At 38.5% G+C, this 25157-nt stretch overlaps 1 long non-coding RNA gene and 1 pseudogene across 1 annotated transcript in view; one reads left to right on the top strand and one right to left on the bottom strand.

The window, feature by feature from the left end:
* Positions 1–25157, top strand: part of LOC134479998 (uncharacterized) — a 174898-nt gene that overhangs the window by 54533 nt on the left and 95208 nt on the right. The window lies entirely within an intron of this gene.
* On the bottom strand, positions 24430–24533 carry LOC120094462 (small nucleolar RNA SNORA44; annotated as a pseudogene).

Raw genomic sequence — 25157 nt, 5'->3', positions numbered from 1 at the left:
GCCACGTAGGAGTTTTAACTTTAAGGGGTTTGGAGTGTGCTGAACTCTCCATGTCTGGGGTGTAGTGTTGTGATTAGTCAATTCCTCAGACCGGACTGCCTTGACGTGTGGTGCGTGGATCTAAGCCGAGACTCTGTCTACCTTTAGGGCGGTCGGGGTAGTCAGGAGGACGGTGTAGGGTCCTTTCCACCGTGGCTCGAGATTCTTGGTCTGGTGTCTGCGCACCCACACGGTGTCTCCAATCTGGAACGGGTGTGGCACCACCGGATGCTCAAGCTTGTCCTGGTAAGCAGCGGCCAAAGGTCTCCAGACGTCTCTCTGCACAATCTGTAGGGCCTGTAAATGGGCCCTCAGAGAAGGGCTGTCAGCAAAATCAGCAATGTTTGAATCAAAGAAATGGACAAATGGGGGTGGTGTTCCATATATTATTTTAAAAGGAGTTAGACCATGGGGGCCCGGGGTATTCTGGGCCCGATATAGAACTAGGGGAAGGAGAGCCACCCAATCCTTTGAGCCAGTTGCAAGCGTAAGTTTGGATAAAGTCTCCTTAATTGTTCTATTCATGTGTTTTACCTGACCTGAACTCTGGGGTCTATAGGCACAATGTAATTTCTAATCAATCCCCAGCAATTTGGCCACCAACTGACTTACTTGGGAGACGAAAGCAGGCCCGTTGTCCGACCCCAACGCTTGAGGCATGCCATACCTGGGAAAGATTTCCTCGAGGAGCTTCTTGGTGACCATTTTTGTAGTCTCGTGTTTTGTGGGGAAGGCTTCGACCCATCCTGAGAAGGTGTCTACAAACACTAGGAGATACTTGTATCCATATATACCTGGTTTAATTTCAGTAAAATCAATTTCCCAATGGATGTCGGGACGGTGTCCCCTAGGACGAACTCCTTGTCCAATCATGGTCCTTCCCGGGTTAACCTGAGCGCACGCTTTGTAACTCTCAGTCACCTTTTGTATCGCTTTGTCCTGATTCAAAAAACACAGATTTATCTCTTCCCGATCTAGTAAGGTTTTCATCTTCTTAAACCCCAAATGGGTTAATTTATGTAAAAAGGAGATCAATTTAAAAGTCCTTTGTAGACCCACTGTTTTAGTTGAGGGTGGTAGATGGCCCCCATTTTTTTAGGAGCTCTATGTCCTCATGGGCATAAACCCAACTGGTTTGTCCCACTGGTGGGGGCGTGGGTTGGTCTGGGCTATTTAAGGGCAAGATTTGTTTGTTCATGGCCGCTTCTCGCGCCGTGGCATCAGCCAGCCGGTTTCTTCGTGCCTCTGGGTTGTGCCCTTTTTGGTGTCCTGGACAATGTATAATACTCAGTCTTTTGGGCAAGAATAGGGCTTCTAAGAGGGCCAGAGTTTTAGCCATATCTTTACCCTCAGATGTGAGCAGCCCCCGCCTCCAGTAGATCTCCCCGTGGATGTGTGCCGTGGCAAAGGCATAACGGCTGTCTGTATATATATTTAGCCTCTTACCTTTTGTCATCTTGAGCGCCTGAGTCAAGGCGATGAGTTCAGCCCGTTGTGCGGAGGTACCAGCAGGCAGGGCTTTCGCCCAAATCACTTTGTCCTCCGTAGTGACCGCAGCTCCAGCCTTTCGCTCTCCCTCTGCCAAGAAGCTGTTGTCATCCGTGTACCATGTGTGGTCAGCATTCTGAAGAGGCTGGTCCGATAGGTCCGGCCTGGTTCCATGTACTTCTGCGAGGATTTGTAGGTAGTCATGCTGTTTTGTCTCCTCTGGTAGAGGAAGCAAGGTGGCAGGATTGAGGGCGACTACGGGCCCAAACTGAACCCGTTCTGCATCCAGTAACAAGGCTTGGTGCGAGAATTAGAGAGCCAGCGGTCTGGGGGCTGCTTTACCAAGGCCTCCACTGCGTGGGGTGCTAGGATGGTGAGTGGCTGTCCCAAAGTCAATTTTTCAGCGTCCTTGATCAGGACAGCAATAGCAGCCACCATCTTTAGGCACGGTGGCCAGCCGGAGGCCACAGGGTCCAATTTCTTAGACAGGTAGGCCACAGGGCGTTTTCAGGGTCCCAACCTTTGTGTTAGGACCCCTTTAGCATACCCCTGTTTCTCATCGATGAACAGTTACTGAGCAAATTGTAAGGGTTTGGAACAGTCAGATGAATATCTTCTATCCTCTTGTTGACCTTTCTCAAGTCTTGTACTGGCCTATAATTTCCAGTGCCAGGTTTCTTAACAGGCAGAAGAGGCGTATTCTAAGGCGACCGGCAGGGGATTAGGATGTCTTGATCTAGAAGCCTCGTAATGTGAGGCCTTATACCTTGATAAGCTTCATGTGACAGGGGGTATTGTTTTATGGAGACTGGAGTTGTAGTGGCCTTTAACTGTATAATTAAGGGGGGCTGTTGGAGCGCCAACCCCATCCCACCAGTCTTTGCCCAAGCCAGTGGAAAATTCGTGACCCAAGTGTCTATTCTAGGGATTGTGGCTTGTCCTGTCCCGGTTCATATAGTCTATATTCATCCTCTAATTGTTGGGTTAGAACTTGAAGGGGAGTTCCGTGGGGGCCAGTTATTCGGGCCCCTCCTTCCTCAAAATGAATTTGTGCTTTTAGTTTGGTGAGCAGGTCACGGCCCAGCAGAGGGTACGGGCAGTCCGGAACATGTAAGAAGGAATGGGTCACCTTACCGGTAGCCAGCTGAACCCGGCGGTCCGTAGTCCATCGGTATTGTTTCTCACCAGTAGCTCTTTGTACCCAGGCCGTCGGGTCGCTGAGTTGTCCTGAAGCTTGGGTGAGGACTGAATGCTGGGCTCCTGTGTCTACCAGGAAAGTAACCGGCTGCCCCCCAACTTTAAGTGTTACCCTGGGCTCAGGGGGGGCTACTGGCCCTGACCTCCCTAATCTTTATCTAGAGCCAAGAGGGAGGTTTGTGGTCGAGGCTTTCGGGGTCCGCCAGGCTTCTTGGGGCACTCTCTGGCCCAGTGCCCTTTCTCTTTGTAATAGGCACATTGATCTTTATCCAGCTTCAGCCCCTTTCGAGCTCCCCCCCATCTCCCTTCCTTTCTTGGCCCTGAACTACGGCGGCCAAGATTCGACTCAATTTTTTGTTTCTTTTTTATCTCTCTCTTATTAAAAATCTTTTCAGCTTCTTTAAGTAAATCCTGTAATGTATAGCCCTGTAAATTTTCTAACCTCTGTAACTTAGTCCTGATATCTGGAGCAGCCTGCCAGATGAAGGACATAGAGACACTCGTCATTTGTCCTGGGTCATCTGGGTCATAGGGAGTGTACATACGGTAGGCCTCCTTAAGTCTCTCTAGAAAGGCGGAGGGAGTTTCCCCTGCTTCCTGTAATGCCTGTTTTACCTGGGCCAAATTAGTAGGGCGTCGTATAGCCCCTCGGAGACCCGCTAGAAGCAACTGGCGATAAAGGCATAGGTGTCCCTTACCTTCAGCTGTATTAAAATCCCAGTTTGGTCCTCAGGCAGCTGGGTGGGATGCCCATCATCTCCCAGAACATGTTTTCTGGCCTCTAGGAACACTCTTTGTTTTTTTTTTCTGAGGTTAAGAGGGCCTGTAAGAGCTGTTGGCAGTCATCCCAAGTAGGCTGGTGGGTAAGTAAAACAGATTCTATTAGGTTGGTGAGTGCCACCGGATCTTTGGAGAAAGAAGGGTTGTGTTGTTTCCAATTGTAAATGTCAGCTGCTGAAAACGGCCAGTATTGGGTCTGGCCACCGGTTCCCTGTCTAAGTGGGAAAGTCTGGGAGGTTGTATCTGGCATCACCTCGCGCTTATTGCGCAATCTCCCTGTGACAGGGGAGAAACCCTTATCAGACTGTGGCCCGGCAACTGATTTGGCCGGCGGCTCTGCCTCCTCCGTTTTAGCCGGGCCTGTCAGAGAGAAGATCTATGAGAGGGGAGTTTGGGTCTGCCGGGAGGACAGGTTTCTTAGAAGGCTCTGATTTCACAAAGGCAGAGACTGTCCCATGTTAGTTCTAAGGAAGATTAGAACACAGAGAAAACAAACAACACCAACAGTCAAACAAACAACAGACAGGCGTGCTGCACGGCTTTGGTACCAAACTGAAAGCAAAAAGTCAGATGGAGGTGGCAAAGGTCCGGGGCCCTCTGAAAGCCAAAAATACAGACAGAGGTGCCGTTAGTCCGGATCTTTCTCCTCTAACAAGAGTCCCAGATTGGGCCCCGAAAAGTCGGGCCCCTAACACCCTTGGAACGTCTTCCAGGGCTGCGGGGCGAGAAGTCTGAGCTCATCAGCTCCTTCTTCGTCCCGCCCAAATTCCAAACAACCTGGCTGAGCGCTCACAGAACAGACCTGGCTGAGCGCTCACAGAACAGACCTGGCTGAGCGCTCACAGTGGACCTGGCCGAGCGCTCACAGAACAGACAGAATAAGGCAGAAAGAGACAGAATCAGACAGACGCCGGCCGGCTTACCTCCCAGTGGGTGGTCGGTGGTCCCTGGGTGGAGGATCTCCTTTCCCGGCCAATGCACCAAATGAAAAGCTCTCAGGTAGAACTTTCCCTCGGGATGGAGACCCTCCAACTCTAAAGACCAGACCGAGACACCACAGGATGCAATCAGCAAGAGGATTTGGTTTATTGTCGGGATACACAGGCACAGGCACCTGTGGGCGCTTCAGTCACTCGGGAGACTGGCGCGCCCCACGGAACCAAGGATGGGCTTTTTATAGGATTCTGGGGAGCAGAAGCAAGCATACAGAAGCAGATGCACGGTTACAGGGATATAATTGGTGGATTCTAATGTGGCAAGGGTTTAGCCCGGGGGCAAGTTTCCTAGCTACCTTCCTGAAACATAATGGCTGACTCGGCCCCCCAAGGGTTCAGCCCAGGGGCAAGTTTCCTAGCTACCTTCTTGAAACAGCCTTGCAAAATGGCGTTACTGCTGCTAAGCTGGGGTCTTTCAGGCAGAGCTGGAGAAGTGAAGCCAGCCCTTTGGGGGATCATGTTTGGGTCCCAAACATTGAAACAAGCTATAACATTGAAGCTGCCTTGGAGACCCAAAAATACTAAATATGCCAGAGTCACGGGCTATTTGCTGAGGAAAGCTGCTAACGGTGATTGGATCTGAAGGACCACTTTGACATCAGACATGGAGTGGGCAGAGTTTGGAGTTTGCCCAGGTAGCTGCAAGTCTTAATTCAGGAATTACAATTAAGTGATTAGATGGATCTCAGAAGAGACTTTGAACTTTGGACTTCTAACATTGTTGATACTGCTATAGACTATTTGGACTTTGAACTTGAACAAAATATACTTTTTTATTATGCAAAGTTTAGGTATGGCCTCCATAGACTCATGTGTTTAAAGAAGCCTCTGGAGGCCAGGGAGTGGAATGTGATGGTTTGCATATGCTTAGCCCAGGGAGTGGCACTATTAGAAGGTGTGACCTTGTTGGAGGAAGCGTATCTCTGTGGGTGGGGTTGGAGACCCTCCTCCTAGCTGCCTGAATGTTCAGATTGTTCCTGGCTCCTTTTGGGTGAAGGTATAGAACTTAGCTCCTCCTGCACCATGCCGGTCTGGATTCTGTGATGCTGCAATGCTCCCATTTTGGTGATAATGGACTGAACCTTTGAACCTCTGACCCAGGCCCAATTACATGTTGTCCTTTAGAAAACTTACATTGGTCATAGTGTCTGTTCACAGCAATAAGACCCTAACTATGACACTCAATTATAGATTTATGTGTACTTAAACATGTGAAATAACAAAAGAAGAGTCTAGAAACTTGCAGTAGGTGGAACATAGAGTAGTTTGAGATGGGTTACCTAGGAAGGGCTGGAGCACAGAAAAGAAGAGAGAAAGTGATGTATTACTATTCCATTTAAATCAGAATTAAAATGACTTTAGAAATCCAGACCTATGATAATGGGACCGAAGAAGCACTTAAATGGTAAAGTGTACAGCTGTTCAGTAGAAAATACTAAAATTTGAGGATATTTTGAAGAATTGTATGGTTACTGAGAAAGAGATATGAGCTTGAACTGCCATGTTGAATGTCCCAGTATTATTGAAGAAATACTGATTTTTTTTTCACTATGCTGAATGGGTTTTTTTTTTTTTTTTTTTTTTTCCGGAGCTGGGGACCGAACCCAGGGCCTTGTGCTTCCTAGGTAAGCGCTCTACCACTGAGCTAAATCCCCAGCCCCGGGTTGTTTTTTTTTTTTTTTTAATTAAATATAAGAAGCGATTTATTCATTATAATACATTCTCACATTTGTCAGTGGTATTTTCAGTAATCATATAGCTAATGTTGTAAATACCAAGACAAAAAATAAATCTTAGAGCATTCTAAATGTCAGCAAATAATTACCAATGTTGTAGAGAATTTCAGTAAAATGCAGTTTACTCATATGTAAGACTTTTAGAAGCTATTCATTGAAGAAAATGTAAGCTTTATAAACTTGAGTTACTTGAAGAAATAAAAGGAACTTACACACCAATACACACTAGAGATAAGACATACTACTCCCAACTTGCCAACTCCTCCACATGATGGCTTGCTAACCATAGTCTGCCTACAATATAGAAGGCAGTTTATTCCTTTGCTAGTGACCAAGGTTCCATTAGACCACAAGGATCTGGGGAAACTTGTTCACTATTGTGTGGAACAAACCATTTCTCCAAAGATTTATGACTTTTATCCTTGTACAAGGACTTCTCATTCATGGTTCCATATTTCTATATACATCCTTGGGGTGTAAACACTGGTTATTGGCTTGACTAGCTCTAGAGTCAATTAAGAGAAAATCCACTGGTCATATTTATGTGAAATTTTCTTGACTAAGTTACTTGAATAAGAATAAGTCTCCCTAAGTTTCGGTGACACTTAACATAACAGCCTGGAAAAACTTTAATTTTTTTTCCATTACCATGATGCCTTGCTGCTGTGTTCATCCACACCACTGCTGATATCTCTGTCACTCGTGCTGCTGCCCCCTGCTGCATTCTTTCACCTATCCAAAACTGCTAACATGAACTGAAGAACAGTAGTTCTCCAGGAATCATCAAGTCCTAAGTGACAGCCTTTTACTATTATGCATGCACCGGAGTTTTTATTAAAATCTACTGTTAAGGGTAAAATTTTCTTGTACTAAACGTTTTTGTTTAAACTAAGTCTGAATTTTATTTATCTGAATTATTTCTAAAACGTAATTCCCCACTTCATGTTCATGCCAAGTTTCATTATTTGAAAAGAAATATCTGCATTGTCAAATAATTTATTATCTCATAAAAAGCCGTAAATGTTAAAAAATACATTTTTGTGAAATATTAAACTCATAATATCTAGAGAATGACTTTTAAAATATAGTCTTACAAAAAACAAAACGGATGAACATGTTGTGCTGAGGACTGAACCCAGGGCTTTGTGCAAGTTAGGAGTCTTTCCACAAACTGAGCTAGGTTCCTAGCCCCTAACAATTCATATTTTAAATTAACTTTTTGTATGCTCGTCAATTCATGTCCCACTTACTTACTCATAATGGTACGTATTAAAGGACTGCACTGAATTCTCAGTTCAGGACATTGATACAAGTTCAGAGTATTCTGTTTTAGTTGTGCAAAGATGCCTGTTTTGACTTACACATACACACCCCCTCTCCCAAAACTATTCTTTTTCTAACCCCTGAAAATGACCAGTCTGTTCTGCATGTCTTTATATTTTAATTTTAAGAACATTTTATTTGTCACCTTGTATATATTTTGGAGTTTTAATATTGGCTTTAGTGACTAAGTTTTGCAGCCTTTAAGTCACTCCAAGATAGAATGAATCAGAAGCATGATTCTTTTTTTTTTTTCCTTTTCTCCATCTTTATTAAATTGGTTATTTCTTACATTTCAATTGTTATTAACTTTCCCGGTTTCCAAGCAAACATCCCCCTAAGCCCTCCCCGTCCCCTTCTATATGGATGTTCCCCTCCCCATCCTCTTCCCCTTACCGCCCTCCCCACAACAAAGCATGATTCTTTTACCTTTGAATTAAATTACTGGATAAAAGGGTATAGCTATTCTGATCACTAATCTTTCAGATGCTTTTGATTTGATTGTTTTCTTCCTAAGGCTGTTGTATGTAAAACTGTTAGAGGGATTGTGGAGATAGCTCATCAGGTAGGAGTGCTTTCTAAGCCAGCATTTCGGACATGAGTTGAAATCTCTAGTAGCCACTTAAAAGGATAAACGTGGCACAACTGTGCATCACTAACCCTAACTATGTTGTGTGTGGTGATAGGAAAAAGCTGCAACTTGCTAGCCAGCAGCTTGGCTCCAGTTACATCAAGAAACTTTGTCTTAAAAGAAAGAAGCAGAGAGTAATAATAATGTCATGCTACGACTTCCTCATGAGCACTTTTGCCTATGGAAATATCATGTATAGCACCCACACCCATTCAGTCAATAAATTCTTAAAATGGGAAAATGAAAAGTAAACATATAAAGAACTTCCCCATAGAAAGGGAACATAGCTTAGCAATGGAATGTTAGCCTGGGCATGTAAGGCTGGGTTTTTTGTTTCATGCTTGGCAGCACATTAATAAGAAGAAAAAGGAATTCTATGTCTATGATGAAAATAGTTTCATGGGCAAATAGTTCTTATTTTTAAGGAATATATTTTGCGAATTGTTATCAATTTGTATGTTCTTTGATCCTGTTTATAATCTGTAGTGTTAGTCAACTTTCTAACTCTTGTTTCTTTGTGAGAGGTCCATTCTTTCTGGATATTTTTGAGGCAATTTCTATATCTTTGTCTTGGGAAATTTAATGATCACTAATAATCACTTCACTAATTCTTTTAAAGGATCAATAATTCAGTGTAGAAAAAGTATGTTTTAACAGTGATTGCTGGAATAACTAAGTGTCCAAAGACAAAGAAAAAGAAGAGACCACATAGCAAACTCATATTAGCTATACTGTGCAGAAATTAACCAATGTGTGCTGTGTAGAAAGGAAAAGAGACAGAAAGCATCTAATATTCCAATGCCTTAGGGAAGAAATTTGTTTTCTCTTTATTTAAAATATTTTATATTTCATTAATTTCCCTCACTTTTATTTATCAACAAATGACTAGCAAAATGAGATATTTAAGTTGTAAAATGTTATGTTTTGTTATTTGTGAAGTCTGAAATTATTGAATTAATTGATTAGCATATCTATTCTCTCACAGGTTATCATATGGTGAGGTATTTAGGCTCTATCTTTTTGTTCAAGCAGATAGTGCATTGATAACATATTCTATTTACCTACAGTTCCTGCACTGTGACCTCCAGAGGTTATTTGTCCTAGAGAACTGACATCAAACTGTTCCCTTTCATCCAGTCAAACTTCTAATGACTATAGGTTCTGGGTTCTGATTCTTTAAATGTATGGTTTTTTTTGTTTTGTTTTGTTGTTTTGCATTCTCCACATAGCTGATGTCATGCAAGATTTTTCTATCTCTATAAGGCTTACTTCATTTTCCATAATGTACTCCAGCTTCATCTATATTATTGCAAAGAAGACGTGTACTCTTTATTACAATAGGAATATTGTAATGAGAGAAAATATCTGCTATCATATCAAGAATGACACCTTTTTCTTTAAAAGGGCCTGTAAGATAGTTTCAGATGTGCTCTGCAGATTCTGATGTGAAAATTTCAAATAATTAAAGCTCAAATCAGTGAAATATAATGGACCCTCAATTTCAACATAAAACAAAAACTTCTAGTTTTAAGAAATGAACACACTGATAAGACATTTTATTGAAGATATGTCAATAAGAACAATCACAAAAACTGCACTTACTTTTATTTACTACTAGGAAGATGGTGAAGAAGTCAGAATATACCTGTTAGAGCACCTTAAAAAGGACTAAATGATAACAAATGATGTCAAAGGTTGTCAAAAGCAATATGCAAAGTTGAATTATTCTAGACTATGACTGGGTGATTTCATAAACAAACTAAATATCCACTTATAATAGGATTTTGAGAGTACATTTCTGTTCATTTATCTCAGAGAATTCTTAGAGAGTTAAAAATACATGTTCATAGCAGTATCTTATAGGTGATTGCTTGTAAAAGCTTTATAAGCTAGCCTTAAATGGTGAAAATATTCTGTGAAAGTTAATGATTGAACTGTGGTATGTCCATGCTATGGAATATGATTTACCACTAAACAGGAAGAAATATTGACGTACAGATGGAAGGAACTGAGTGATCTAAACCAGTAACATTCTTTTTGAATACATTAATATGAATTATGACAGAATATTAGGGGTAAATCATAGGTTTATTGTTGTTGTAATATTATAAAAAATAAAAAAAATTGTCTTTTATCCCCCACTAGGTTAAGCACCACAGTGCCCCCAAGATATCTGCTGGATATCTTGCCTGAAATTCACATCCCAGCTCGGCAGCAGCCCAGTATCTCTAGCCACCACACACTTTCTTACACTCAAACCGTCACACAAAAGAACACACAAAACAATAACCTTTGACCCAATTGAGAAGATTTAATTGCCACCTAAACATGTAAAGCCCAGTACCATCAATTCCTTAAGAACATTTGTAACAACCTGTAAAGGTACAGCGTAGAATCTGAACATCACCTGCCATATTGTTCTGCCATGGCTTCTCATCCTGTCCCTCCTGTCTCTTCCTCCTTTCTGTTCCAGTCTCCTCTTCCTTCAAACTTTTCTCCCACCTATCCTCCCTTCTCGTCCAATGACAGGCCTCCTTCTATCTTGTACCTGCCTCACCTGTGACATCACACTACAGTTCATGGTGAATAGGGCTTAGATATGTTACAGATTGGAATGCATTCGCCTAGATGGTAAAATGCAAAACTTAAACTTTATGATAATCCCTAGAAAGCAGTATCTAGAAGTCAAGTTTCTTAGCATTATATTTTATGGTAAATGATAGAAGAATTAAGGCTCTTCAAAGGAAGAGCTATCCTATACTGTCCATATAAATGCTAAAGGAGCACATAGATCTTGATTATAAGATGCACATTAAGGATAAGCAAATAATTGTCTAAGTTATAGCTACCGTTTCTGTGATGAAACGCCATGACCAACTTAACTCAGGGAGAAAATGTTTGTATGTTCTGTTTCCACATTACAATCATTAAGGAAGTCAAGACAGGAACTCAAGAAGGTCAGGAATGTGGGGGCAGGAGCTGATGCAGAGACGATGGAAGGGTGCTATTTACTGGCTTGCTCCATGGCTCGCTTACCTTGATTTCTTATAGAACCCAGAATCACCAATCCAGATGGCATCACCAACAATGGACTAGGCCCTTCTCCACTGGTCACTAATTAAACATTATTTACAGTCAGATCATGTAGGGACATTTTCTTAATTGAGGTTCCCTCTTTTCTCTAATGGCATAAAACCAACCAGCACAGAAGTATAAGCAGACAGAACATAGCAAAGTGATAATGCTGTTATCTATCAGACACTGAAGAAAGCAAAGGAAAACAAAACCAACAACAAAAATAGCAACAAAAACAATAACAAAAACCAGTTCCCTCTTTTAGAGTCCATATTACAGCCCAAGTTCACAATTTCCTTGTCTTTAGATGTTTAGTGTTCAAAGCCACAAGAATATATATTTGTTAAACTTTTTCTCATAAAGTTTTAGACATGAGATACTGTGGCTTATGAAAATGTTTCAGTAGAGATTTTGAGTAAATCGAAACATTTGACTGTGTAGCTTAACTCCACATGGTATCCCTTAATTACATACCCATGAGAGAGGCCAAAAGTTAAATTATTTAATGGTGGAACTTACATTAAGTCCTCAATTTTCTTTATATTTACAACTCTAAGGGTCAATTCATGATTTGAACATTAATTAAAAATCCATATAATTTGTAACAAATGCAAATATAGAATTTTGGTTATTTACAGGCCATTTTTTCTAAATGCATTTCACATCATAAAAATGATAAAGATTTTGATGATCCTGAAAAAGAACTGGAGTTTGAGGTCATCCCACTCTACATAAGGAGTTCCATATAGCCTGAGCTTCATACTAAGACCTTGCTTCAGAAAACCAAGCAGACAAACCAACCAACTAACCAACCAACCAAACAAACAAAATTCCCAGGCCACTTATAAGTTACAGTAATGGCAATACTATTTATTATTCATTTTGTTACAATAAATAAAATATATTAATAAGTCTCAACATTGTCATGTCTGACATATAAAATTCACTCAACCATCTTTGTTTAGACCATGGCTGTTTCTTCAAAAACTAGACTATGTGTCCCAGTGAGTTTTTTCATGGATTCTACTATCAAAAAATGCTTTCCTAGTTTGGTCTTGGCATATAAAGATGCAAAATTAAATAATATTTTCAACAGTATTAAGAACAATACTCCTATTACAGATGAATTCTTATAATTTCTCTACCCTTTGGTTGATTTAGAAAGTAGTGATAAGGAGGAAGGCTACTCTTTGGCGTTTTGCAATTTAATTAACCAGTGGAAAGCATTATTTTGATTCTTAGTTGTTATTGGGATTTTTTTATTTTGCAATTTTAGTTGCTGTTAAATTGAATTTTATTTAAAAATTAAATACAGACAAGCCATAAAGATATTTTTTCTCCATAATGAGACCTGGGGGGGAGTGCTATGTTGTAAATATTTTGTTATATCACACACACACACACACACAAATATATATATATTGCTTTATTAATAAAAATCTAAGTCCACAATAGTTAATGATAACATATTCTTGATAAAGTATGTTTTAATTATTCACAGTTTGGGAGGACTCCTGGATTCTGTCTTCAGAGATATGTCTTCAGCAAAACTGATTAGTAAGGCCTCTTAAGCAAGAAAATAACTATTTAAGATATAAAATTAAATTTGAGAGTCAGGAAAATGGGGAACATGGAATGGCCAAGAAATTGTTGTTTGTAGAGGTCTTTCTGAAACCAGTGGAAGTAACAGCATTGATTTAGCCATTATAAAGTGTATGTGTATTCATATCTGTGTGTGTGTGTGTGTGTGTGTGTGTGTGTGTGTGTGTGTATCTTCATCTAGATATCACATGAAATCTTTTAAAAGTTTTGCAGGATGTATGGCTTTAACATATATTTCCTTGCTGACTGAAAGTATGTATTGGCTTATATGAAAAATAAAACCATGTTAATAAAGCAGCACAACCAGGCAGCATACATGAACTGGTCCAAGGCCCCCAGCACATATACAGCAGAGGCCTGCCTGGTCTTCCATCAGTGCAAGAAGACATCCCTAACCCTCAAGAGACTTAAGACCCCAGAAAATAGGGATACCTGCTGGAGATGGGGGTATGAGGTGAGGAGTGCAGATATCCTCTGGGAGACAGGGGGGAGGAGAAATGGGATGAGGAACTGTGAGCGGGCAGACCAGGACATGGATAATGATTAGAAAGAAAAGAAATAAAAGTAAAAAGAAATCAATCAATAAATAAAATAAAGTAAAATTGCTTTAATGAAAAGTTACTTTTCTGAATTTTAAAGCTATATTTCTATATAACGTGCCTACCTCCACTGCAAAGGGAAAACAACACAAAACAAAACAAAGCAAAACAAACACAAAACAAAGCAACGAAAGGTAAGATCCAGAGATGCTGTATGTGTACAGTAAAACAGTTTTTTGATATATGACAGAGGTCTTGAATATTTTAACTTAAAGCAAAGGCAGATGCATATATTATTCCTATACAGTATGAACACAGTCAACCTTTAAGTCTTGGTGAGGAATGGCTCATTCCATTTCCTCTATAGCTGAGAACCTGTGGGTGCTTGATGGCAGCTTGGGAAAGAAAAGAGTCTGTTTCTTCAGGAATATAGGCCCTGAGAGGCTACTCATGCTCCAGGAGATGATGATAAGCCATGCCCATACAGGAAGAGCCAAATATACTTAGTTTCAAAAAAAAAAAAAAAAAAAAAAAAACCACACATGATGGGAAAGAAAAATGAAGTTAAGGAAAGTGCGGAAATTTAACCAAAACATGCCATATACTTATATGAAATTATCATACGCTATGAAAAGAAAAATAGATTACTTAATTTAAATAAAACAATTTAAAATGAGCACCGTTCCTTATGTTTTTATTGGAATTCAGTGTAATTTGATAAAGTCTATTCCTCTTTCTATTGGAATGATAACAAATATGTCCTAAACTCTATGTTTGGCATTGATATTGATGAATACTCAAATAAATCATATCCAAAGCTTTATTTTTTATCTCTAAGAACTATTGTGACAATATCATTGTGTCTTATTTTTTTATAGTGATACAAGGCAAGCTGTATTTTAAATATTGATTTTGGTATTATTTTAAAGGTTATATAGTGGTGAGATCTACCTACCAGTGAGTGTGGTAAACTGTAAATTTGTTTTGCTTTGTGGTTTTTCTCAAGAGGTAGTTTTAGGGTTAATCTTATAGAAGATATTATCAGATACATTAGATAAGTCTTTATTATAATTGTATAACAAGATGGTATTCAGTTATAGGAACCTAAGCTTCAGAGATGACTTTCTGTATTTCAAAACATTAAGGGAAACAGTGCTCCAAATTACTCTTTATAAATCTGTGTGAAACATATTAATTGTGCATATTTCTGAGGAATTTACTTATTTTTTTTTCTCATGAGTATAGCGGGTTACAAAGATCACTCAGGGAATATATATATATAATTTTCATATTTAATTTTACACTTTCAATACATCAAATATTTAAGTAGAAAATATTAATAATAATAAAAATCTAGCCATTCTGACTGGTGTGAGGTGGAATCTCCGGATTGTTTTATTTTCATTTCCCTTATGACTAAAGATGTTGAACATTTCTTTAGGAGCTTCTCAACCATACAGCATTCCTCAGCTGTGAATTCTTTGTTTAGCTCTGAACTCCATTTTTCAATAGGGTTATTTGTCTTCCTGCCGTCTAAATTCATGAGTTCTTTGTATATTTTGGATATGAGCCTGCTATCAGTTGTAGGATTAGTAAAGATCTTTTCCCAATCTGTTGGTTGCTGTTTTCCTAACAATAGTTTCCTTTGCCTTACAGAAGCTTTGCAGCTTTATGAGATCCCATTTGTCAATTCTTGATCTTAGAGCATAAACCATTGGTGTTTGGTACAGGAAATTTTCTCCAGTGCCCATGTGTTTGAGACTCTTCCCGACTTTTTCTTCTATTAGTTTGAGTGTATCTGGTTTGGTGTGGAGGTCCTTGATCCACTTGGACTTAAGCTTTGTACAGGGTGATAAGCATGGATCGATCTGCATTCTTCTACATGCTGACCTCCACTTGAACCAGCACCATTTGCTGAAAATGCTATCTTTTTTTCCATTGGATGGTTTTGGCTTCTTTGTCAAAAACTCAAGTGACCATAGGTGTGTGGGTTCATTTCTGAGTCTTCAATTCTATTCCACTTGTCTATCTGCCTGTCCCTGTACCAATACCATATAGTTTTTATCACTATTACTCTGTAATACTGCTTGAGTTCAGGGATAGTGATTCTCCTGGAAGTCCTTTCATTGTTGAGGATAGTTTTAGCTATCCTGGGTTTTTTGTTATTCCAGATGAATTTGGAAATTGTTCTGTCTAACTCTCTGAAGAATTGGATTGGTATTTTGATGGGGATTGCATTGAATCTGTAGATCGCTTTTGGTAAAATGGCCATTTTTACTATGTTAATCCTGCCAATCCATGAGCATGGGAGATTTTTCCATCTTCTGAGATCTTCTTCAATTTCTTCATTCAGAGACTTGAAGTTCTTATCATACAGATCTTTCACTTGCTTGGTTAAAGTCACACGGAGGAATTTTATATTATTTGGGACTATTATGAAGGGTGTCGTTTCCCTAATTTCTTTCTTGGCTTGCTTCTCTTTTTTGTAAAGGAATGCTATTGATTTATTTGAGTTAATTTTATACCCAGCAACTTTGCTGGAGATGTTTATCAGGTTTAGTAGTTCTCTGGTGTAACTTTTGGAATCAAATAAATATACTGTCATATCATCTGCAATAGTGATATTTTGATTTCTTCCTTTCCGATCTGTATCCCTTTGAACTTCTTTTGTTGTCTGATTGCTCTGGCTAGAACTTCAAGAACTATATTGAATAAGTAGGGAGAGAGTGGGCAGCCTTGTCTAGTCCCTGATTTTTGTGGGATTCTTTCATGTTTCTCTTCATTTAGTTTAATATTAGCTACTGCTTTGCTATATATGGTTTTCACTATGTTTAGGTATGGGATTTGAATTCCTATTCTTTCGAGAACTCCAGCAGCAGTAGATGCTGGCAAGGATGTGGAGAAAGAGGAATACTCCTCTATTTTTGGTGGGATTGCAGACTGGTAAAACCATTCTGGAAATCAGTCTGGAGGTTCCTTAGAAAATTGGACATTGCACTACCTAAGGACCTAGCTATATCTCTCTTGGGCATATACCCAAAAGATGTTCCAATATATAACAAAGACACATGCTCCACTATATTCATAGCAACCTTATTTATAATAGCCAGAAGCTGGAAAGAACCCAGATGCCCTTCAACAGAGGAATGGATACAAAAAATGGGGTACATCTACACAATGGAATACTACTCAGCTACCAAAAACAATGACTTTATGAAATTCATAGGCAAATGGATGGAACTAGAAAATATCATCCTGAGTGAGGTAACCCAATCACAGAAAAACGTACATGGTATGCACTCATTGATATGTGGATATTAGCCCAAATGCTCGAATTACCCTTGTTGCACAGAACACGTGAAACTCAAGAAGGATGACCGAAATGTGAATGCTTCACTCCTTCTTTAAAAGGGGAACAAGAATACCCTTGGGAGGGAATAGGGAGGCAAAGTGTAGAACAGAGGCAGAAGGAACACCCATTCAGAGCCTGCCCCACATGTGGCCCATACATATACAGCCACCAAACTAGATAAGATGGATGAAGCAAAGAAGTGCAGACTGACAGGGACTGGATGTAGATCTCTCCTGAGAGACACACCCAGAATACATCAAATCCGTAGGCGAATGCCAGCAGCAAACCACGGAACTGAGAACTGGACCCCCATTGAAAGAATCAGAGAAAGGACTGAAAGAGCTTGAAGTGCCTCGAGACCCCATATGAACAACAATGCCAAGCAACCAGAGCTTCCAGGGACTAAGTCACTACCCAAAGACTATACATGGATTGACCCTGGGCTTCAACTCCATAGGTAGCAATGAATAGCCTAGTAATGGCACCAGTGGAAGGGGAAGCCCTTGGTCCTGCCAAGAGTGAGCCCCCGAGTGAACGTGATTGTTGTGGAGATGGTGGTAAGGGGAGGAGAATGGGGAGGGGAACACCCATATGGAAGGGGAGGGGTAGGGGCTAGGGGGATGTTTGCTTGGAAACCGGGAAAGGTAATAACAATTGAATTGTAAATAAGAAAGAACCATTTTATTAAAGATGGAGAAAGAAAAAAAAGAAAAGAAAAATAAAAAAGTACAAAAAATAAATAAAAATCTACATTTTTACTTTCTTAATGATCAAGATAAAATAGCAATCAATTTTGTTACTATACTTTTCTTTTCTACTTTAAATATAGGGTATTAAAGAAAAGAAGAGTGCTGTATTGTATTAGTCAGGGTTCTCTAGAGTTATTGAACTTATGGTATGTCTGTACATGCTAGGGAAATTTACTGTAATGACTTCCAGTTTGCAGTCCAACTAATGGAACAATGGACAACTGTGAATGAGAAGTCTAAAAATCTCTTGTTTGTTCAGTCTCAGAAAGCTAGTTGCTTCACTTGGTCTTCTTTATGAACTGGACTCTCAAAAAAGTAGGTTCTACTAGATGTGCTGGCCAGAAACTGCCATCAGGCAAAGAAGTGTGAGTCTTCCTTCTTCCAATGATCTTATGTAGACCCGCACAGAAGATCTGGCCCAGATTGAAGATTTGTAACACCCCACCTGGATGTGCAAGTTACTTGGTCATAGGCTGACCTTTAACTCAGAGATCTGTTTGCCTGAGTATCCTGAGATTAAAGGTGTATACTATGCTACCTGGATATAAACTTTTCTTGGCCACAGTGTCTCACTATTTTCATGTCAAGATCCAAGTCAGAAGCCAGTGTCTTCCAGCCTCAAGATCTAGGTCACAGATATGCTCTCTATTTGTGAATTATGTTTTATTCCAGATGTAGTTAAGTTGACAACCAGGAAGAGCCATTGCATGTGTTAAAATTATTAAATAATACACAAGAAGAATTCATTTGTGAAGAAAGTATCTACTCACTAGCGATTTCTCCTCATCAGTGCTTTTATGATTTGTCCATCATAAGATTCATGGCTGTAGTCACAATCAAAACACTGTATATTCTCACTTGTCTCAGGAGCTAGATAAAACTAAAAAGCAATTCTTTTGGCATCAATTGTGTCAACATTTGGAATTTATCAATAGTCCATTCCTCAAGGAGATTTAGGCTCAAAAATGGCCCAGGCTTGTGATGTGGGAAAAAGGAAAAAAAGGGGGAAAAGGCCGTTGGATGTTTGTTAAAGGTCGTAACATGCTTTCTCTTAACTCTTAATCTATATTACATTTTTATGAATGTGTGTTCACAAAAAGGACTACAAGCCTCACAGGATCAAATCCACAATATTTTTTCAATAAGATTAATCTGTCATTTGAAATATTTGGAATTACTGTAATTGTGGTAAATTCAAGCCACTTAAAAAAATCAATTTTTTTTTTAGTTTCCCAAACAAAACTCTGATGAACAAAAATTATAAAAGACAGTTTAAATTTGAAGCAATTCATCTATGATGGAAAAGCTACAACAGTCAGTGCTCCTAAATGGTAAAACAGAGAGTAATTCTGATTAAAATTTGGATGGAAATTATAATATGGATCTTGCTTAAGAGGTATCCCATTGACAGTATAATCACATTTTCCTAGATTTTTACTTCTCTTTAAAGCTGAATATTATTCCTAATCTTTTTTTTTTTTTGTAAAACATCTCTAAATATTTTTTCAGTGAAATTCTGCTTTAAAATGAAATGGTATCTGGATACGCTACCACACTTTTACACTTGTGCTCAGTCATACAAAGATCTGTTATTTTAATGAAAATGGAGATTCATCTCTGCACATATTTTAGAGTATAATAAAATCCATAGACAGGTAGAAATGAATAGGAATAATCTAAAATGAGTTTTGTGGTTCTTCCACATCTTAACTCTGTCAGATACAGGTTCAATATCCATTTCAGATGCTTTATTACACTGAGATGCTTTTCAATAGAAGTAGATGATACAAAATTACTCATATTACAGCACGTATTTAAAAATCTAAACCATTAATATTGAATTTAGGTCAAGTTTCTTGAGTAAACTCTGTAGAAGATAAATGATTTTTATTCTTGTATCGATTATGTTTGAAAAATAGATGCTCTACTTATGTTTGGGATGGGAGTAAAATGTTAGATTGCCAAGAGCAAAGGGAATGATTTTTGATAAATAGAGAAAGCAGAAGAAGACAAAGGAGAAAAAAATAAAAGAAACCAAGAAGAAGAGAGAAATAAAGGATCGAGGAAATGGTGAGAACACAGGAAATAAAAGCTTGGAAAGAAAGGACAAACATAGTATATGTGAGGTAAGAAAAAAATGTAAGAACTGTTATGGGTGGGTCTAATGCTAAGATCCTCTTCTTCAGTTGGTTCTTGATCTATCAGTAAAGAAGCCATGGACCAACTGCTGTGTGAAAAGACTAGGCAGGACTTCCAGGTCCCTGAAGGCAAGCAGAGAGATACAAGGAGGGGAGAGAAAGAGGTTACCTTGTTTCTAAGGGAGAAAAGATAGCCAGCCATGTGAAACCTCCCTTGGAGTGGCCGAAGGCCACTCCTGTAGGAAGGTGGTTTAGGATGTTTAGATGGGACTAGATGGAACTGAGCAACTAAAGTTGAGGTCAGATGGAGAGGTACAGACCTAAGAATACTGGTAAAGTCATGCTTCTTCAAGCAGGAGATAAGTAGTACCCAATTAGTTCCCAGCAATTGTGCCAAAAAGGCAAGTCGAAATTGAACAACTGTCTATGTCTGTATTTTTATGCTATGGACCCTATATCTCTGTGTGAGGGCTAGTAGCACAGTCCTTTCTTGGAGGTAAGCAGGGTAACAAAAGCTACATGTAACAAGAATGAGGAAGGGTAAGGAGATGAGGAAAGACACAGAGGAAACAGAAGAATGAAGAACTGCATTTGCATAAGCTAGATAGATTTAAGTTAGCTGAAGTTTAGAAGGTACAGAACCCATATTATTGAGAATACCCTTTGGAATTTTGATTCAATCAAGTTTTTCTGTTACAAATAAAGTAGGGGGATCAGGAAAAAGGAAAAAAATATACTTTTCAACAGTGATTCAAAAGTCACTAATACGTTTGTATTCATAAATTTCTTATAATCTACTTTAATAAGGGTTCAACTACACAAGCAGCAGTAGAAGAAGACAAAAGTTATTAAGATATGGAGGAAGTGGACCTGTTCAGCAACAGTTCTTTGGGGGTGAGCTCAATCTTGTTTGGCAGCAGTTTAGAACCATAGCAAACACAAAATATGAATCAAGAGCTGCAGAGCAGTCCTCTAGGCTGGTAGATACCAGGCATAAACCAGTGCCTACTGTCCAGTGCTTTCAGCAAGTAGAAACCAGGCAGTTATAATTCATTCATGAAGAAAAAAAAAAAAAACACCAGTCAACAGCAGAGGCAAGCTGCTGCAGGAACCTCACAATCAGTTCTTGGGTGAGTTTCTCTCCTTAGCAACATTACCACAAGTTGAACTCAACAATATTATATAAGGTGAAGCAATGCATATGTATCTTTAGAATGAATAACAATGTGAAACAAACTAAATCAATGATCAATGCTCATTTCCTACTGTCTGTGGATTCATATTTATATTCCTTCTTTAAGCATCCTTTTACATATTTGCTATATCCAAAGGTGCTTTAATCTATGCCTGCTTCATGAAAACAGACTATAAAAGCCAGAAGATCTTGGACAGATGTCCTACAGACTTTAAGAGACCACAAATGCCAGTGAGGCTACTATACCCAGCAAAACTCTCAATCACCGTAGATGGAGAAACAAAGATATTCTATGTCAAAACCAAATTTAAACAATACTTTTCCACTAATCAAGCCATTCAAGGGAAAATAGAAGGAAAACTCCAAAACAAAGAGGGAAACTAAACCCACAAAACACCAAGGAATTAATCATCTCACAACAAACCCTCAAGAAGAGAACCACATGGACATAATACAAGCACTAACAAGAAAAATAACAGGAACCAAAAATACAATTATCTTTAATATCTCTCAATGTTTATGGACTGAATTCTGCAATAAAAAGAAAGAGATTAACAGACTGTGTATACAAACAGGACACAACGTTCGTTCGTTTCTTGCATACAAGAAACATACATCAGTGTCAAAGATAGACCCTACCTCATAGGAAAAGGCTAGAAAAAAATTTCCCAAGCGAACAGTCCCAAGAAACAAGCTGGAGTAACCATTCCAATATATAATAGAACAGACTTTCAACCAAAAGTTATCAAAAAACATGGGAAGTACACTACATATTCATCAAATGAAAAACCCACCAAGATGAATGCTCAGTTCAGAACATCTATGCTCCATATGCAAGGGTTCCAACATCTGTAAAAGACATATTGCTAAAGCTCAAAAGTGCATTGGTCCTCATACAATATTAGTGGGAGAATTTAACAGCCCACTCTCATCAATGGACAGATCACGGAAACAGAAACTTAACAGAAACACAGTGAAACTAATAGAGGTAATGAAACAAATGGATTTAACAGATATCTACAGAACGTTTAACCCTAAAACAAAAGAATATACTATCTTCTCAGCACCTCATGGTACCTTCTCCAAAATTTATCATCTAATTGAACACAAAACAAACCTTAAAAGATACAAGATGATTGAAAAGATCCCATGCACTCTTTCAGATCACTACAGACTAAGACTGATCTTCAAAAAAAAAACAAAAACTACACAAAGCCCACATACTCATGAAAACTGTGTTACTCTCTACTAAATGATAACTTGGTCAGGTAAGAAATAAAAAAAGAAATTAAAGACTTTCCAGAATTTATTGAGAATGAAGGCATAGCATACCCAAATTTATGGGACAAAATAAAAGCAGTGAGTACATTCATCAAAAAAAAAAAATTGGTGTTACAGCACGTCTGAAAACTCTAGGACAGAAAGAAACGAACACAACCAAGAGGAAGAGACTTCAGGAAATAATCAACTTCCGGGCTAAAATAAACCTATTAGAAACAAAAAGAACTATACAAGAATTGACAAAACTAAGAACTGATTCTTTGAAAGAATCAATAAGATAGATAAACCCTTAGCCAAACTAACTATAGGGCACAAATAGAGTATCCAAATTACCATAATCAGAAATGAAAAGGGAGACAAAACAAAAGAAACTGAGGAAATTCAAAATATCACCAGAGCCTACTATAAAAGCTTATACTGAACAAGACTGGGCATTCTAATTAAAATGGATGATTTTCTAGACAGATACCAGGTACCAAAGTTAGATCAGGAACAGATAAAGTCCCATAACCCATAAGGAAATAAAAGTAGTCACTAAAATTCTCTCAAACAAAAGGAAAAATAATCCCTGGGCAAGATGGTTTTAGTTCAGAATTCTATCAGACCTTCAAAGAATACCTAATACCAGTACTTCTCAAACTATTTTACAAAAGAGAAACAGAAAGAATATTAATTCATGCTATAAAGGATTAGTTATGCCAATACTTAAGCCACACAAAGACCCAACAAAGAAAAAAAAAGAGAATTTGAGTTCAATTTCCCTTATGAATATATATGCAGAAATACTCAAAAAGATTCTCCCAAACCAAATCCAATAAAAAAAATTACATGAAAATGATCATCTACCATGTTCATGTAGGCTTCACCCAGGGGTGCAGGGATGGTTTAATATATGGAATACTTCAATATAATCCACTACATATGATCATCTCATTAAAAGTAAAAAAGCCTTCAACAAAATACAATGTCCCTTTATGTTAAAAGTCTTGGAAAGATCAAGAATTCAAGGCATATACCTAAACATAATAAAAGAAATATTCAGCAAACAGTCAACCTCTAACTAAAGGGAGAGAAGTTTAAATCAATCTCATTAAAATCGGTGACAAGTCAAGGCTAACTGCCCTCTCCCTATTTATTCAATATAGTACTTGAAGTTCTAGCCTGATCAATTAGCAAATAAAAATAAAAAGATGTCAAAGGCATACAAATGAGAAAGAAAGAGGTCAAGGTATTACTATTTGCAGATGAAATGATAGTATAAACAAGCAACTCTAAAAATGCTACCAGAGAACTTCTACACCTGAAAAACAATTTCAGGAAACTGGGTACATGTAAAATGAATTCAAACAAATCAGTAGCTTTTCTCTTCACAAGGATAAGTGGCCTGTGAAAGAAATTAAGGAATCAGCACCCTTTAAAATAGTTACAAATAATATAAAGTATTTTGGTGAAATTCTAACCAAGCAAGTGAATGGTCTATATGAAAAGAACTTCAAGTCTCTGAAGAAATCAAATGAAAACATCTCCCATGCTCATGGATTGGCAGGAATAACATAGTAAAAATGTCCATCTTATCCTAAACAGATTCAATGCAATCCCCAATAAAATTTCAACTCAATTCTTCACAAAGATAGAGCATTTCTCAAATTTATCTGGAATAATTAAAAACTCAGTATAACAAAAAATATTGTCAACAATAAAAGAACTTGTGGGGTAACTGCCATCCTGGACCTCAGAATAATCGTAATTAAAAGCAAATCGTATTTGTACAGACAGGTAGATCAATCAATGGATTGAAGATACAGATCTAAACCTATGGTTACTTGATATTTGACAAAGAAACTAAAATAATCCTCTGGGGGGCTGAAAGAAACAGCATTTTCAACAAATGGTGCTGGTTTAATTGGAGGTCTGTAAGTAGAATTCATATTGATCTGCCTTTTTTTTTTTTTTTTGAAATTTGAAGTCTTTATTGAACCAATTGCATGTTAGGTTACAAAGGTATTTCACTTTTCCAAAATGCTGTTTCTCTTTGTAGACCAATCTGGCCACAAAAGGCTACCTGGCTAAGTATTAGCCAGAAACTTCTAAATCCCAGTGTGATCTTCTTGTGGCATTTTTCCAACAAATAATGCAGACCAAATCACAAGATGGCCACCTCACTGGTCACATGGTCCTTAGGTTAATGAGCAGAGGCTGACAGGCTGTCTCCTCACTCTTCCAAGAACCGCCCAAGTGCACACTGCAGAAGGAAAGTTTGTTTTGAATACCACAGGACAGAAGGACAGGCAGCTCATAACTCCAGTGGAAAAACATATAGGAGAGCTGAGTGGCAACAGCAGGCACTGTGATAACCTGGGCTGTCAAAGTCTCTCCGTTACTCTGGCATGCTGATCTGCCTTTTAAAAACATTTTTAATTTCCCTTTACAAAGCTTTTGTCCAAGTGGATCAAGGACCTTCACATAAAACCATATAAGCTTAATCTAAATGAAGAGCATGTCGGAAATAGTCCTGATCATGTAGGCACAGGTGAAAATTTCCTGGACAGAACACCATTGGCTCATCATCTAAGATCAGCAGTTGACAAATGAGACCACATAATACTGAAAAGCTTCTGTCAGGCAAAGGAGACTGGCAGTAGGACAAAATAGCAACCTACATGTTGGAAAAAGATCTTTATCAACACTACATTTAATAGAAGGCTCATATCCAAAATACACAAAGTAGTCAAGAAGTTAGATTCCAGAAAAACAAATGGCCGAATTAAAATTTGGTATACAGAACTAAAAAAAAAAAAGAGGTCTTAGCTGAGGAATCTGAAATGGCCGAGAAGCACCTAAAGAAATGTTCAACATCTTTAGTCATCACAGAAATGTACATCAAGATGACCCTGAGATTTCCCCCTTACACCAATCAGAATGGCTAAGATAAAAAAAGAAAAAAAAGAAAAAAAAAACTCAGGCAATATCAGATGTGGAGAAAGAGGAAGACTCCTCTATTACTGGTGGAATTACAATCGTGTAAAAACCGTTTGGGAAA

This window comes from Rattus norvegicus, chromosome 8, assembly GCF_036323735.1.
Source record: "Rattus norvegicus strain BN/NHsdMcwi chromosome 8, GRCr8, whole genome shotgun sequence".
Classification (NCBI taxonomy): domain Eukaryota; kingdom Metazoa; phylum Chordata; class Mammalia; order Rodentia; family Muridae; genus Rattus; species Rattus norvegicus.
Note: the sequence above shows the minus strand (reverse complement) of the source record. Positions and strands in the feature narration are given on the sequence as shown.